At 44.8% G+C, this 14,690-nt stretch overlaps 1 protein-coding gene across 1 annotated transcript in view; it reads right to left on the bottom strand.

Annotated features, from left to right (window-relative positions):
- The window catches only part of LOC140508333 (uncharacterized), a 37,416-nt gene extending 24,308 nt beyond the window's left edge, over positions 1-13,108 (bottom strand). Inside the window, exons 1-4 of the mRNA XM_072616166.1 lie at positions 9,918-13,108; positions 7,069-7,120; positions 5,945-6,057; positions 5,771-5,840 (exon numbers count right to left, since the gene is read on the bottom strand). The gene's annotated coding sequence lies outside the window, so the exon portion shown is untranslated. The remainder of the gene's footprint in view (positions 1-5,770; positions 5,841-5,944; positions 6,058-7,068; positions 7,121-9,917) is intronic.
- Between the last annotated feature and the right edge of the window lie 1,582 nt (positions 13,109-14,690).

Raw genomic sequence — 14,690 nt, 5'->3', positions numbered from 1 at the left:
ATCCTTCGTTGCCAAGGAAGACCATGCTATCAGAGAAATAATGACATGACTTGCACTTGACTTTGTTTTGAGTGAGGGAGGGCTGTGCAGGTCACCAGCCTCACTTCTCCTCCAGAGTCATCTGAATGCAGTGACTAGATATTCATCAGGATGACTGGAGATGACCCAGAATGAGGCAATTGGGATTAAGTGACTTGCCCAAGGTCACACAGCTATTAAGTGTCAAGTGTCTGAGGTGAGATTTGAACTCAGGTCCTCCTGACTCCTGCACTGGTGCTTTATCCACTGCACCACCTAGCTGCCTCCGCACTGGATACTATACTGGATGTCCTGAGGTAGGCCAATGGCCCCTTCACTACCTTCCTTCCCCCAATCTCTTTGAGAAAACTCAGGACTCACTTCCTGTCCTGTTATTCTGTCTAAGAAGGCACAAAGGGCTTAGCCCATGTTGATTACTTTCCTGACTAATCAAGCAGCTACCCTTTTTTTTGGACTGGTATATGTAGCTATGCTAAAGACCCTTGTGACAGACCTTCCTAACTTTAACTCTAAATCCACACTTTCTTTTCCTAAAAATGTTCTTTTCCTCTCTATTGTCTCCTAACCTAAAGAGACTCAAAACATAAGCTTGCCTACGAGACCTCAGGGAATCTTACCCACAGGTTGGGTCATGTACCTTGGGAAAAGAACTGGTCTCTATGTCCTTGGTGGAACTGGGAGACACACATGTCCATCAGGGAGTGTGTCACATACTTGAGTGGATAAATAAACAGAGTGCACTATCTGTGTGTAACATGCACTCCCATATTCTGCCTGTCCCTAGCAAGGACCCTGACAATTCTCACAAAAGGATAAAATGAGATAATATTGATATGGCTTCTGGCACATAACAGACACCATGTAATCAGCCCCTCAACCCTTTCCAGCCTTCTTACACCTTGGTCCTCTTCTCTCTGACCCAGGGACACTGGTCTCCTGGCTGGTCCTTGACCAAGACCCTCCATTCCCTGACCCTGTGCCTTCCCAATGGCTGTCTCTCATGCTTGGAATGTCCTCCCCCATCACTTGGGTCTCCTGGCTTCCTTCACATTTCAAATAACATCTCCCCTTCTGAAAAAAAACTATTTCTGGTCCCTTCTCTCTCATAGTGCCTCCCATCCATGCCCTAGAGAGCTTGTCTGAACACAGATGCTGACATGTTTTCTTCCAATTAGGATGAGTTTGTGGAGAATGGGGACTGTTAATTTTTTATACTTTCTTTGCACAACCAATACTTTAGCACAATGCTTGGCACAGAGGAGCCACTTTCTAAATGTTTAAAAAATGGGCAATCAGAGGGATTCACAGAGACTGGAGAGGTCTGTGTGGCCTGAGGCAGGACATGAGCAGAACCACAAGGAGAATTTCTTCTCTGCTGACAGGAGTGCAAAAGACAAGTCACCTCTAACAGGTTAAAGCCTCCTTGGCTCTCATGGATTCCAGGTTTGCTAACGCTGGTCAGGTCTGTGTATGGACTTCACTTACACAGTACTTTTGAGACATGACAGGGAGCCTGCAGAAGTAGCTGGGGCAACCCCCAGAGCTAGGCCATGGAGGGAAGCCCTGTCCTGGCAAGCCTGGAGGACAGTCACCAAGAGGTCAGCAGAGAAAAAGAAGCCCAAAGGAAAGGGAAGCCAGCAGAACTGGGATGTGGAGAGGGGGCCTTGCTTAGTCCTAAGTGGCACCTGCATGTGCAGGGCTGACTCCCAGAAGACAAGAGACATCTCACCATTGAGGGAAGATGGCAGAGAGACTTTGATTCCAAGAAATAAGATAAAGAAATCTCAAGTCCAAGAGAAGAAGGCAGAAAGATTTCAGCTCCAAGGGTTTCTGCTTCCTGTCAACCTACCCTGAATCTTCCAGATCCCTAGATTCCTTCCCTCCTTGGCCCTGCCCTTTGAGAAGGAATTATGATCTCCCAATCTGTGCCTCATAAAGAAAGTAATTACTTGGCTATCTGACTAATAACACTTTGTCATTCTCAGGTTAGACACTGGCTCAGTACAATCCTATTAACACCTTAGTCTTCTGCTTGGACCTTTCTGCTCACTTGCCCTCCACGCCACCTGAGGGGTGGAGATTTCATTCACACTCACTGTGGGCCAGCTCCTGGGGCACCAGCAGAATGGGATTCAAGATCACAAGGCCTTCATCTGAATCCTGGAAGGGGAACTTGGATGGAACCAGGAAAACCTGGGGTCCATGAGGGCATCAGACACTGACTAGCTGGGCAACCCTGACCAATTATTTCATTATGGCTGCCTCAGTTTCCACTTCTGTAAAAGGAGATAAAGTTTCCTTGGCTCTCTTGGATTCCACCTTGCTGATGCTGGTCAGGTCTATGGAAGGACTGCACTCATATAGGATGAGGGTTTCTGGGCTGTACGAATCATTCTCCTTAGTCTCTGGCCTAGGAATAGGCTGTGGTCCTCTGCAAGGTAACCTGGGGAGAAAGAAGAACCTCAGAGTGGGAGAGACCTTGACTTTGCCTTTTCCTCCCAGGGTGGATGCTGACTTGCCAAGAATGCTGGGGAAGCTCCCAGAATGCTTAAAAAGGCCCTGAGCTGACCTCAGGTGAGAGACTTCACCTCAGGAGGACGGTATCAGGAAGTTCTTTTCCAAAATAAAAGGCAAAGAGATTTCACCACCAAGGGAATAGGGCAGAGACATCTCCATTTCAAGGGAAGAGGTCAGAGAGACCTCAGCTCCAGAAAACATGAAGCGTTCTCTGTTCTGAAGAATGCATAGAGACCTTAGCTACAGAGGAAGAGGACAGAGATCCTAGCTCCAAAGAAGGCAGAGATCTTACCACCTACTTGTTCCCAGCCAACTTGCTCTGGTCTAATTCCAAGAGTCCTGCCTAGCCCTGCTGCCCATCTTCTAAAATGACCTCTCTTCTTCCCTGCCCTCCTCCCAGGGTTCCAAATGTCACCTCAGGTTGAAAATTCCACCAACCCCCCCTCACTTGGTGACTCATATTTGAGCTCCCCTCTCCATTCCGCATCCTTCCCTCCCCCTTCTCTGTGACTCCAGACCTCATTAGAAGAACCTCCTGGTTTTCTAGCTCTCCCCAGACTACACTTAACTCCCCTACATGGATATGCCGAGGCTAAATCCCTCCTACTTATCTCAGCCATTCCCTTTTCCTGATTCCCTCCCCTCTCACACACCTTTTTCTCTACAGCCTGGGCACAGACCTGTCCACTTGCACTGATCTCTCCTCCAAACTGGAGACATTTGCCACCTTGGCCCATCTCCATTACTGATCTTCCATATTCCAATATTAACACGGAGGGAGCCTTTCCATCTATCTTATTTTCATCTACCAAGAAATTTCCTCTCATAGGAATATAGGTGGATCCTAATGGGGAGCTACGGCCAGGATATCAGGACCCCTATATCCCAACTCCTGTTACAACTCACTTTATAAAGTTTATCTACTGATAGATATACACTGATACATACTAAACCTTCCCAACTCCCTCTAAATCTAGGGGTTTGGCTGTGACCTGATTTAATAATTTGATTCCATGCCCTGGAAGGCCCAACCCTTTCTCTTCCCTTCCTCAAAACCTGAATTCTAATAGTAAAGGAGAGGTGTAGGAAGCAAGACATGCTGCTCCTGGGGCAAAAGGATGGTGGGAAATTAGGAAGGTGACCCAAAAAGGACTGTCCTGGGATTGCTGTTGGTGTGAGGGGAGCACATTATCCCAGCACAGAATCCTTAATGATCTTTCAGGTCCTTTTTGTTTTTGTTTTTCACAGAAGTAAAGCCAATCCCCACACTCAGGGACCTTATCTGTCAATGGGGAGTGGTGGGGAGGGAGGGGCTTTGTGGTAGAAAACTGTGCTGGACTGGGTAGTGAGGTCTTGGGGCACAGACTGACACTCATCCTTCAGGGCCTGGAGCAGAGGGGGAGAGCACCTAGGGTCTCATTTCCTCAACTGGAGAGGAAAGGGAAAGGTTGGGGATGAAAAATAAAGCCAAAAGGAGTATACCTACCTACTTACTGATTTACATGTTCACATATTTACACATGAACCTACTTGGCTTGGTGGTAAAACTGACTGCTCAGTTGAGAATTAAAAGCTTTTTTAGAGCTTTTCCAGGGAACTCAGGGATTTTAAGAGAGGAATACACTCAAACTCTGGGAACCACCAGGATAAAGACAACACTGGGGATGGAGCATCATCAAGGAGGAGAAGCCAAAAGGTCAATTTGGCTGCTCAATGCTGTGTGAGGAAGAGCTGTGTGTAACCAACTTGGAGAGGTAGCTGGGGCCCAGTTCTGTAGGCTCTTAAAGAACAAAGAGATGCTTCTTTAATCGCATGCTGATATTATGGGAGGTGCTAGAATTTACTAGGAGGAAGTGATTTGGGGAGGACTGAACTTTAGGCATATATAAATCTGTCACCTTCAGAGTAGATTTTTTTCCTCCCAGTGCCCATTAAGTTAGTTAAGTCAATCCAGTCCAGTTCATAGTCAGGTCTTTTGAGTGGAGGAGTCTCACATGGGCAGTTTTGTTCACTTGGCCCAATTACAGAGAATTCTTTCTGTAGCCAGTATTCCAAAGTGGTTCAGCAAAATAGTGGAAGGAAGAGAGACAGATAGTTCTCGATAGAAAAAAAATGAAAGGCAAAAATAAACAGTAAAACTATAATACATGAAGATAACAATATACCACATTCAGATTCAGACAAATTAAAAGGATAATCAAGATCTGAAAACTAATGCTCTATGGGGAAAGGGAGCCAAGACAGAGGAAAGAATCAGGGAGGGCATCTAGGTTGCTAATGTGGAAGAAGCAAATTGAATCTGGGGGACACAGCTTCTCTCCAGAAAGTTACCACAGATGTCAAAAAAACTGAGCTTCCTTATAGGGTTATGAAAACAGAGATAGACCCTCAGTTGTGCTTTTTTTTTAAAAAACATGACCTCACTGATTCTATCTTGAAGGAGACCTCCAATAACTGGGCAGTCCCCACCAAGATATTTTGACAGAATAACTAGAGATCTACCTCTCTTGGTCACATCAGACATTCTGGACAAGAGAAAATATCCCCATTGAAACAAACTGTGCAAGTTCTGAGACCAAATCACCTGATTTCCTGTCTCTATTACCCAATCACCCCAATGACGAAAGTGGCTGCTGAGCCTCCCCAAATGGACTGAGGCTGGGAGAACCCCTAACTATGCCTCTATTTCACCTTCATCTTTTGGGGTTCTAACCACTTGGTAATTACCAGGGGGCTGAAGCTACTTTATCTTCTGGGAGGAATTCCAGCTAGTTGGAACAGGGGAGAGAGGCCTGGGCCTGGAGTCAGGAAGAACCAAGGGTTCACATTTGACCTCAGGCACTGTGTGATGGTTGGCAAGTCACTAGGCCTGTTTGTCTCACTTTCCTCAATTATAAAGTGGGGAGAACAATGGCACCTCCCCTCAAAGGCTGCTCTACAGATTCCATTGGTCAAGTGCTTGGCAGTTCCTGTCACATGGGTGCGATAAAAAGGTGAGTTACTATTATTTTTATTTCTGTCTAGGAGGTTCTTAGGACCTCTAGGCTGAGGAATAACCCAACACTAACTTCAATGTGCCTAAGACAAGACACTCTTTCTCCTCTGCTCCCCAGTGCAGTGTCTCAAACATACAGATGAGGAAAGTGAGGCTAAGAGATTGAGTGACCTGATACAGCTGATAGATATCTGAGGCAGGGTTTGAATGCAGGTCTACCTGACTGAGGTCCGGCACAACCCACTGTTCCACGCAGTCAGTTCACATCATGCAGAATACTGACAGTCAGCTACAACAAAGCAGACACAGGATTGAGGGAAAGTTACCGACATGGGAAGGGAAGAAAGGGGCAGGTACTAAAGGACACCAGGTCACATCAGAGGAAAGACTTACTGAAGACTTATGGATCCCTTCGGTATCAGTCCCACAGGTAGCAGGAGAACCAGGACAGGAATCTTCAAGGACGTGTTTATCCAACAGGTAAGGATGGGTGACAATAATAATTGCTACAGAGAAGTCAGAAAAAGACAATGAAGGGGCTACACCTAGGTGTAATCAAATCAGGCTGCATTCAAGGAACTTCAATTAGATATACTTGAAAATCTACATTGTTTTGTAAAAATCTAACTACTATGAATAACTTCAAAAACTGAAAACTATTTTTTAGTTTTAAAGTACCACCCCTGGGCTAGCATCTTTACAAATAAGGACACCATTGCTTTTACCTTCCTGAAGCGTTTGCAGGTGTTGGAGAAAGGAGCAGAGGGTGGGAGAAGGAGAGAACATCCAGTAGAGAGAGCTTTGTCTAAGAAGTTACGTGTGAAAAAGAGGAACGAGGCTAGCTGAAGGATGAGGCTAAGGGAAGGTATTTTCAAAGTGGGGGAGACCTGGGCATTTCATATTTGGAGTTAGCAGTTCAGTGGACTGAGTGCTGAAAGGAAGTTGAGGTTCGGTTATTTTCAGTCAGGTTCCACTCTTCCTGAGCCATTTGGGGTTTTCTTGGGCAAAGGTACTGGAGTAGTTAGAGACTCCTCGGTACTAATTTGTTCTTTGTCCCAGAAACAACATTTTTAAAAACCCAATTGTGAGAAAACAGGGTTCAGGGATCACAGGATCTCCCAGGCAAGGTTAGGGACTTAGCTCACTGCTTCCCTTCCCAGAGTGCCCTCTGAAACACCAATGGGAGAGACCCACTGTCAGTGGAAGAAGTCAGAGACAGCTCAGAGGAAGACCTGTATTTTTTCAACTTCTCAGGAGGCAGTGGGTGTGAGGTCACTAGGAATGCTAATACACAAGCAGGAGTGAGGTGACAGTTGTGGTCTTACTTCAGAGTTAGGGTTAGTTTAAATTCCTCCCTCTTTATTTCCCTGCATTCCCTCCTTATGCTGTGGGAAGGCATGGTGGTGAGGATACTTGTGACCTAGGCAGGACCTCTAGGGTTTGGGCTGTTTATGACCCCCACTGAAGCCAGGATATGCTTGACCATCATTGTTGCAAAGCAGGTTACCCATGTTTACCTTATCACAAGCTCTCAGCAGCCCAGGAGTTTACTCTTTCTCAAGAACGTTTCTAGGAAGAAAACAAGATACCACAATATCCCTTCTTACACTATGAGCTGTGTAAATGGCACCTTATGTCATCTAATCCAACCCCATCATTCCACTCCTTAGATAATGAGGCCATAAGACAGAATCCAAGTGAGCTGCAGACCTCTGCATTCTTCTTAGATTATATCCCTTCCAAGCACAGGCTCCATTCATTGACCTTTCTGCCCCTTCCCCAATCTCAGACAAACAGAAAACTATCCCCAAGCTCTACTCCCTCCAGCCTGGAGGGCTCGTCCCTTCTCCCATGGTCCTAAGGATCTTTCATGATAGCACTCAAATCTGCCCTTCTGCAGGCCTACCCTGGTTTTCTTCTTCCCTCCCCAGCTGCTAGTACCCTCCTCTCATTGATGACCTTCCATCTGTCTCCTCTCTTGGAGAAACTTGATCTAAAGAATCATTTACAGGTTATGAATAAAGAGCCAGACTCAAAATCAGAAGACCTGAGTCCAAGCCTGGTGTCAGACCCAGGCTGGAAGGGACACCTTCAGCAAGTTAATGAGGGGAGATTAATGGCCTGGAATATTTCCAAGATCCAGGCTAGCTCTGATTTTCAGAGATTTTGAATCATCTCCCACTAGACAAAACACTGGACCCCCAAAGATCTCCCTAACATTCATAAATTATGTGACAACTTGCACATCAATCCAATAGAGTGTAAACTCCCCAAGGGCAAGGAGGGCTTTTGGTTTGGTTTGTCCAGGAATTGTCTGAGAGGGGGACTACTGATGGAGAAATAGATTGACTTGGCTATTAACCCCACACAAAGGGAAAAACTCAGAGATTGGGGTGTGGGGGGAAACTAGGTCTGGGAAAATTTTTCAGAGAAACATTAGCATTTCTAGAATTTTTGAAATTCATTATCCCATCAGATCCCCCAACAAAACTAGAAGGAAAAGGGAGGGGCTCTTGGCTTCTCACAGAAGAAAACAAAGACAACAGAGGGAATCTGGGCTTTGAGGACTAGAAAAAACTTGGGTGAATGTTGGGGGCAGCCTAAAGACCTGGGGCAGTCTCAGTGGTCAGGAGTAGTCTCAACCCCTTCTGGTTCAGCCTAGCTGGTTGGTGGTTGTCCTTCCTTCTCCAAGGGGACTGAGATGACATCACCATGATGGTCCATCCACCAAGAGGTAGAAGGGTGGGATGTAAGAAGAAGGGGAATGGTGAGAGGGAGGAGGAAGAAAGGCCCAGAAAAAGAAAGGGGAACATGGAGTTCCAGAATCCATAACTTGATAGGAAAGGGTGAGGGAGTAATAAATGCTAATAAAAAGAATGGAGGAAGGTCAGAGGTGGGAGAAGGGGTGATAACCCAATCTCCACAATCCCATTCCTTCTTTGGTGAGGGACTCAATAATCAAAAATACCTGGATTTTAGGAAAGGCTTTCTAAAGGCCAGCATCTGTAATTAGGTGAGCTAATGGGGACAGATCTTCCTTCTGGTCTATAGCACTTACTGCAGATCCTGGCATATATTAATGAAGAGCTGGATAACTGACTTTTCCACTTCATTCATTCATTCATTCATTCACTGGGAGAGGTAAGAGGAATTGAGAACCGAGTTCCAGGTCCTCAGTCATTTAGGAGGTGGCCAACAATTCCCTGGCTCTGGGGACCCCAGTCCCTGCCCACTGGGTACTGAGAAGTAAAGCTGAGCTGGGGCAGAAGGGGCTCACGGCACCAAGGCTCCTGGGCTCTCAGATGAAGAAGGAACCTCACAGATTTCACCCACCTCCAAGCTGCCTTCAGCCCATAAGGCTGATCAGGACAATCGATCAACATCCATTAAGCACCGAACACGCCTGGTCTGGAGTCAGGAAGACCTAGGTTCAAATTCCGCCTCAGACACCAGCCGTGAGACCCTGGACACGTCACCTGACCCTCCTGGCCTCACTTTTCCTCTTTTACAACACGAGCAGAGACGCCTCCAGGATGCCCAACACCCCGGAACCACCGCGTCCCTTCCGGACACGACTCTCCCTCCAACCGGCGCCGGACCGTCAGAACCCGCGGCCATCCCCCCTCCTCTCCTCCGGGGTCTCCCCGCAGGCCCAGTCCCTGCGGAGCCCGGTCCGGTCCGTGCGCTCGGACCGACCCTGACCCGGCGGCTCCGGCCATTTCTCCCCGAATTCTCCTTCCATAAAGCGGGATCCCACGGACCCCACAGGACCGGACTCCCGTCCCACGCACGGACCGTGGACTCCCCTAGTGACCCCCCGGGACCGAGAGACCCCCACGGACCGAGAGACCCCCCCGGACCGAGAGACCCCCACGCGCGGGGGCTTCGGCCGCGGATCCAGGTCGGGATCCGACGTCCTCGAGGCTTCCTCGGGCCGTGAAGGAGGCGGGCACGTCCGAGGCCGCGGGCAGACTCCGGCCTGTCCTCGCGGAATCCCGGCCCGGGCTCCGGGCACCGAGCAGCCCCCGATCCCTGCGCGGGCCCTTCCTGCCTCTCACGCCTTCCCATGATGCCCCGCGACCTCGGACCCTGCCTTAGGTGACTAAGGTGCCCCGGACAGCCTGCCCCCCCGCACCGCCGGGTCTGCCCCTCCCCCCACATCCGGGTCTCCCGTTCCTGGTCCCCGGGGCCTTCCCGGGCTCACACCCCGCGCTCCCCTCGCTCTCCCGGTACAAGTGCCCGTGGCGGGGCCGAGGCCGCCGCTCGACCCCAGGCCTCGCCGCTGCTGTTAAAGGGGCCCCGGCCTAGAGGACGAAATCTCGCGGGATTTCCCTTCGGGGCTCCCCGCGCTGGGCCCGAGTCTCACCTGGTCCCGGCTCCGGATCCGCCCGAACCTGCTCTTTGATCTCTGGGGCGGAGGAAAATCTGGAGAGCTGGCAGCGAGCCGACTTACGCCGCCATCTTCCCAGAATCCTCTGCGGGACGTGGTCTCCTAGGGAACAGCAGACGCTCTTTACGAGCCGGAAGCGGAAAGAGTCACGTGTAAACGATTCCCGCCTCCAGAAAGCCCTAGAATCCAGAAAGATTAACTTGGGGCAAGTGTCAGGAATGCGAGAGGCAGAGGCGGGGTGGTCAGAAAGACTTAAGAAAGAGAAGTCGGGAAAAGACTTGGAGGGAAAGGCCCCGGAAATGAGAATTTAAAACAGGGATTGCACGTGACAGGGAACTGAGGGGAAGAGGAAGAGGAAGGTTAAATACTTAGAGTGAAAACTAAAAAGGGATGAAGGAGCCAAAATCTGAGTCTAGGACTCACTTTAACGTGAGAGGAGGCGAGAAAGAGAAACCAGACTCAGGACTTTGAGGGAAAGTTAAAAATAACCCAACACCCGTGGGGGAGGGGTCAGAAAACAAAACCCTGAGTCTCTTGTTGACACCAAACACGTTTAAAGATTTTAAAACGGCAATGAATAAAAATAAACGTCTGATAAAACGTGTTCCACTTCTTGGGGGAAACCAGACCAGCAGGATCCCAGTCTTGCTGTCAGACTCAGCAAAAACCATCCTGACAAACACGGGAAGGGATAAGCTAGGAAAAGAAGATTCTGCAGCATCCACAGAGAGCCAAGCAAGAGCCACACAGACATGCCAGGCTCCCCAAGCCTTGGCCTTTCCCTTGGACCCAGAACCATAGAAGGACAACACTTTACCAGTCCTGTCACCTCTGGATGAAGTCTATCATAAAGATGAGAAAAACAAAGCAGACCTGAACAGGAGGCCTGAGAGACTAAAGCAAGGAGACTTATGTGTCTGCTGAATGGGAACTGATCAGTAGACGTATTTCTCAACAATATATGATGAGGTCAGGGAATGAAATGTGAGGTTTGGGGTGTTTGCAACCCCAAAATACTGACACCCAGGTCCTACTGAATGAATTGAATTCCAATCTCCTGTGATATCCTATCAATTCTCTGCTTTCCTTCTGATCTTCATTACTTTGCTTTTACTTGTACAAAACATTTTTAATGTAACCTAATCAAAATTATCTTTTTCACACCTCACTCTCTTTCTATCACTTGTCTACCCATAAACTGTTCTCCTCTCCATAAGTCTAATAAGTGACATGTTTTAGAATCTCTCTTTGGATATGTCTCCTGTATCCATTTTGACCATATCTTGATAAATAATGAAACATGTTGATCTGTGCATGATTTCTGCCATATTTCCTTCTGGTTTTCCCAACAATTTTAACCAGATAATGAATTCCTATCCCAAAATCCTAAGTTTTTACATTTGTAAAATGCAAGCTTTTTTTATTTGCTGCTATAAATTGTACATCTACTCTATTCTATAGATCTACCTTTCTAGTTCTTAGCCAGTACCAGATAGTTTTGACCATTACTGTATCATAATACAGTTTTTAAGATCAAGTTCTGCTGAAACTTCACCCTTTTGCATTACATTTTTATTCGTTCCATTCATATTCTGGACTTTCTGTTCTTTCAAATTAATTTTGTAATGATTTTTTTCTAACTCAATAAAATAAGGTTTTGATCATTTAATTGGGATAACCTTGAAGATATAAATTAGCTCCCATAAATTGGCATTATTATTATATTTGCCATGCCAACCCATGAAGACTTACTATCACTCATTATTTTAATCTAATTTTATTTATATGAATTATTTTATATGTATATTAATGTATTTTTAGCATTTATTCTGGCAGGTGTACCCGTAGGAATTTTATACTGTCCACAGCTATTTTAAGTGGGATATCTTTTACTATCTTTTTTAACAAAGATTTGTTGGAGATGTATAGGAATACTGTTGATTTAAGTGAGATCACATATCCTGCTACTTTGCTAAAATTATTATTTCAACTAACTTTTTAGTTCTATTTTGGGGATTTTCCATGGATCGCATCACATCATCCACAAAAGAGATATTTTTCTTACCTCCTTCCCTAGTCTGACTTCTTCTGTTTCTTTTTCTTCTCTTATTGCTGTTCTGGGATTTCCAATATAATATTGAATATTATTGATGATGGTGGCTATCCTTGAACATTAGATCTTAGTGAGAAGACTTCTAGGTTAACACCATTAGAGGTACTGCTTGTTGATGGTTTTAGGTAAAGGCTTTCTTTCTAGTTTAGATAAAATCCATTTTTTCCGAGAAATGAGTATTGATTTTTATCAAAAGGGGTTGGGGTCAGTTATAAAGGTTATATGAGTGTTAGGCAGATTCCTTCTCTGGGCTTCAGTTTCCTCTTCTAAGTTGATGAGGGTTGGACTAGATGAATTCTAGAGTCTCTCTTTTAGCTCTAAATGATATGTATGTCCAGAACCTGCTGTCCCTAGGTAATGACTATTTTGTCTCTTTTCTTGGTGTTCATTGTCAAGCCTAAATTTTCAAAAGTGGCAGATAATGGATTCATATTCTGGTACATCTCAGCCTCAGAAGCTTCATTTAGTGGACAATCCATCTTCCTGCATCAACTCTTCATTCCCTTTGGTCTTTGTGTGTCACCTTTTCAAGTTAAATTATTTATCATCCATCTGGTGTCTGACCTTGATGCTATATTCCTCCTATGTCAATGTGTCTGACATCTTCACTCAAAATGTCATGCAAAAAAAATGGGAGGGGATTCCGGCAAGGTGACAGAATAGGACAGGAAATATTTTTCTCTCCAAGAGTCTCCTTAAACAAGGGAAAAAAAATGCCTCAAACTCTAGATCATTTATAATACCTTGGAGTTCAAGAGCCAAAATCAAAACTATGTAATTTGGGGATTTTTTTCTGGCAGGTTTTTTATACTGGAGTTTTATACTGTCTAGAGTTATTTTAAATGGGGAATATCTTACTATCTAAACTTAGCTATCTTACTTACTAAAACAGGGACTATGTAAACCAAATAAAAAACCTTTATTTACAAATAAAATCAAATTTAAATAATTGGAGAAGTATTCATTGTTCATGGGTAGAAAGTGCCAATATCATAAAAAAATGACCTCATCAGGGTTCAACATGGTAGGAGCACTGGCACTGATGATGACTTCCATAAACTTTTGAGTTTTAAATTTTCTACTCCTCTTTCTCCCAAGACACTCTGCAATCTCATATATTCATATTAAATATATTTTTATATGAGTAGTATTGTAAAGAAAAATTAGAACTAATGGAAGGAACTACGATTAAGAAGAAACAAAGCCAAAACAAACAAAAAGAGAGAACAAACCCCTCAATTTGCAATTTGTGACCACCATAAAAAGAGCTGCAGTAAATATTTTTCTTACATGTGGCTTTTTTCCTCATTTTTTTCAGCTTTCATTTTTTTTTAGTTTAAGTTTAATATATAATTTGTTTATTTTTCAGTTTTCAGTAATCACTTACATAATAATTTGAATTCTAATTTCTACCTACCTCTCCCTACCCCCTCCCCAGGACAGCATGCACCCCATTTACCCCCTTCCCTAGTCTGTCCTCCTATCACCCCCTCTTCTTCCACCCTTCTCCACTCTGTTTTCCTGTAGGGCAAATTAGATTTCTATACCCCATTACCTGCGATCTTATTTCCCAGGTGCATGCAAACATAATTTTTTAACATTTCTTTCAAAGCTTTGAGCTCCATATTCTCTCCCTTCCTCCATCCCCACCCACCCTCAATGAGAAAGCAAGCAAATTGATATAGATCATATATATGTAGCCATGCAAAACACTTCCATAACAGTTATGTTCCAAAAGACTAACCAGAGTTTCTTCTGTCATAATCTGCCCTCCATTTATTCCATGTTTTTGCTTGATCTGTCCCCCCAAAATAGTGTTTGCTTTTGATTATCCCTCTCCCCAATTAGTCTTCCCTCTCCTATTCCTTTCCCCGCTCCCTTCCTGCAGAGTAAAATAGATTTCCATACCCAATTGAGGGCGAGTTATTCCTTCCTTAAGCTACATTTCATGAGACTACGGCTCACTTACACCCTTTCATCTCCTTCCTTTTCTTCTCCATTTTAATAGGTCTTTTCTTGCCTCTTTTATGTGAGATGATTTGCTACATTCTCCCTCTCCCTTTGTCTTACTCCTAGTACATTCCTCCACTCAACAGTAAATTTTATTTTTTAGGTATTCTTCTTCCATATTCAGTTTACCCTGTGTCCTCAGTCTGTGTTGGGGTGTGTGCGTGTATGTATACATATGCCCATATACATACCTAAATGTATAGATACACATATAAAATATACACATATATACATATTCATGCACACCTACATATGTATACATATTCCCTTTAACTACCCATATACTTAAAAATGTCTCATGAGTTCCAAATATCATCTTTCCATGAAGGAATGTAAAAAGTTCAACTTTAATGAGTTCCTTATGGCTTCTCTTTCCTGATTACGTTTCCAGGTTGCTCTTGACTCTCATATTGAGAAGTCAAATTTTCTATTTAGTGATATTCTTATCTTTTTTTAATTTTAATTTTTAACACAATTCATATTACATAAGACAATTCCAATTTTTGGTCAGGTGATACTTCTTTTAAAGCATTTACAATATAGTCCACAAATGAATTTTTTTTTAACATTAACCAACTGAGACACACATAATAACTATGTATGCTAACTTCACAATCCCTTAACCT

The sequence above is a fragment of the Notamacropus eugenii genome, chromosome 5, assembly GCF_028372415.1.
Source record: "Notamacropus eugenii isolate mMacEug1 chromosome 5, mMacEug1.pri_v2, whole genome shotgun sequence".
In the NCBI taxonomy this organism is placed as follows: domain Eukaryota; kingdom Metazoa; phylum Chordata; class Mammalia; order Diprotodontia; family Macropodidae; genus Notamacropus; species Notamacropus eugenii.
This window is presented reverse-complemented; position numbering and strand designations above follow the sequence as displayed.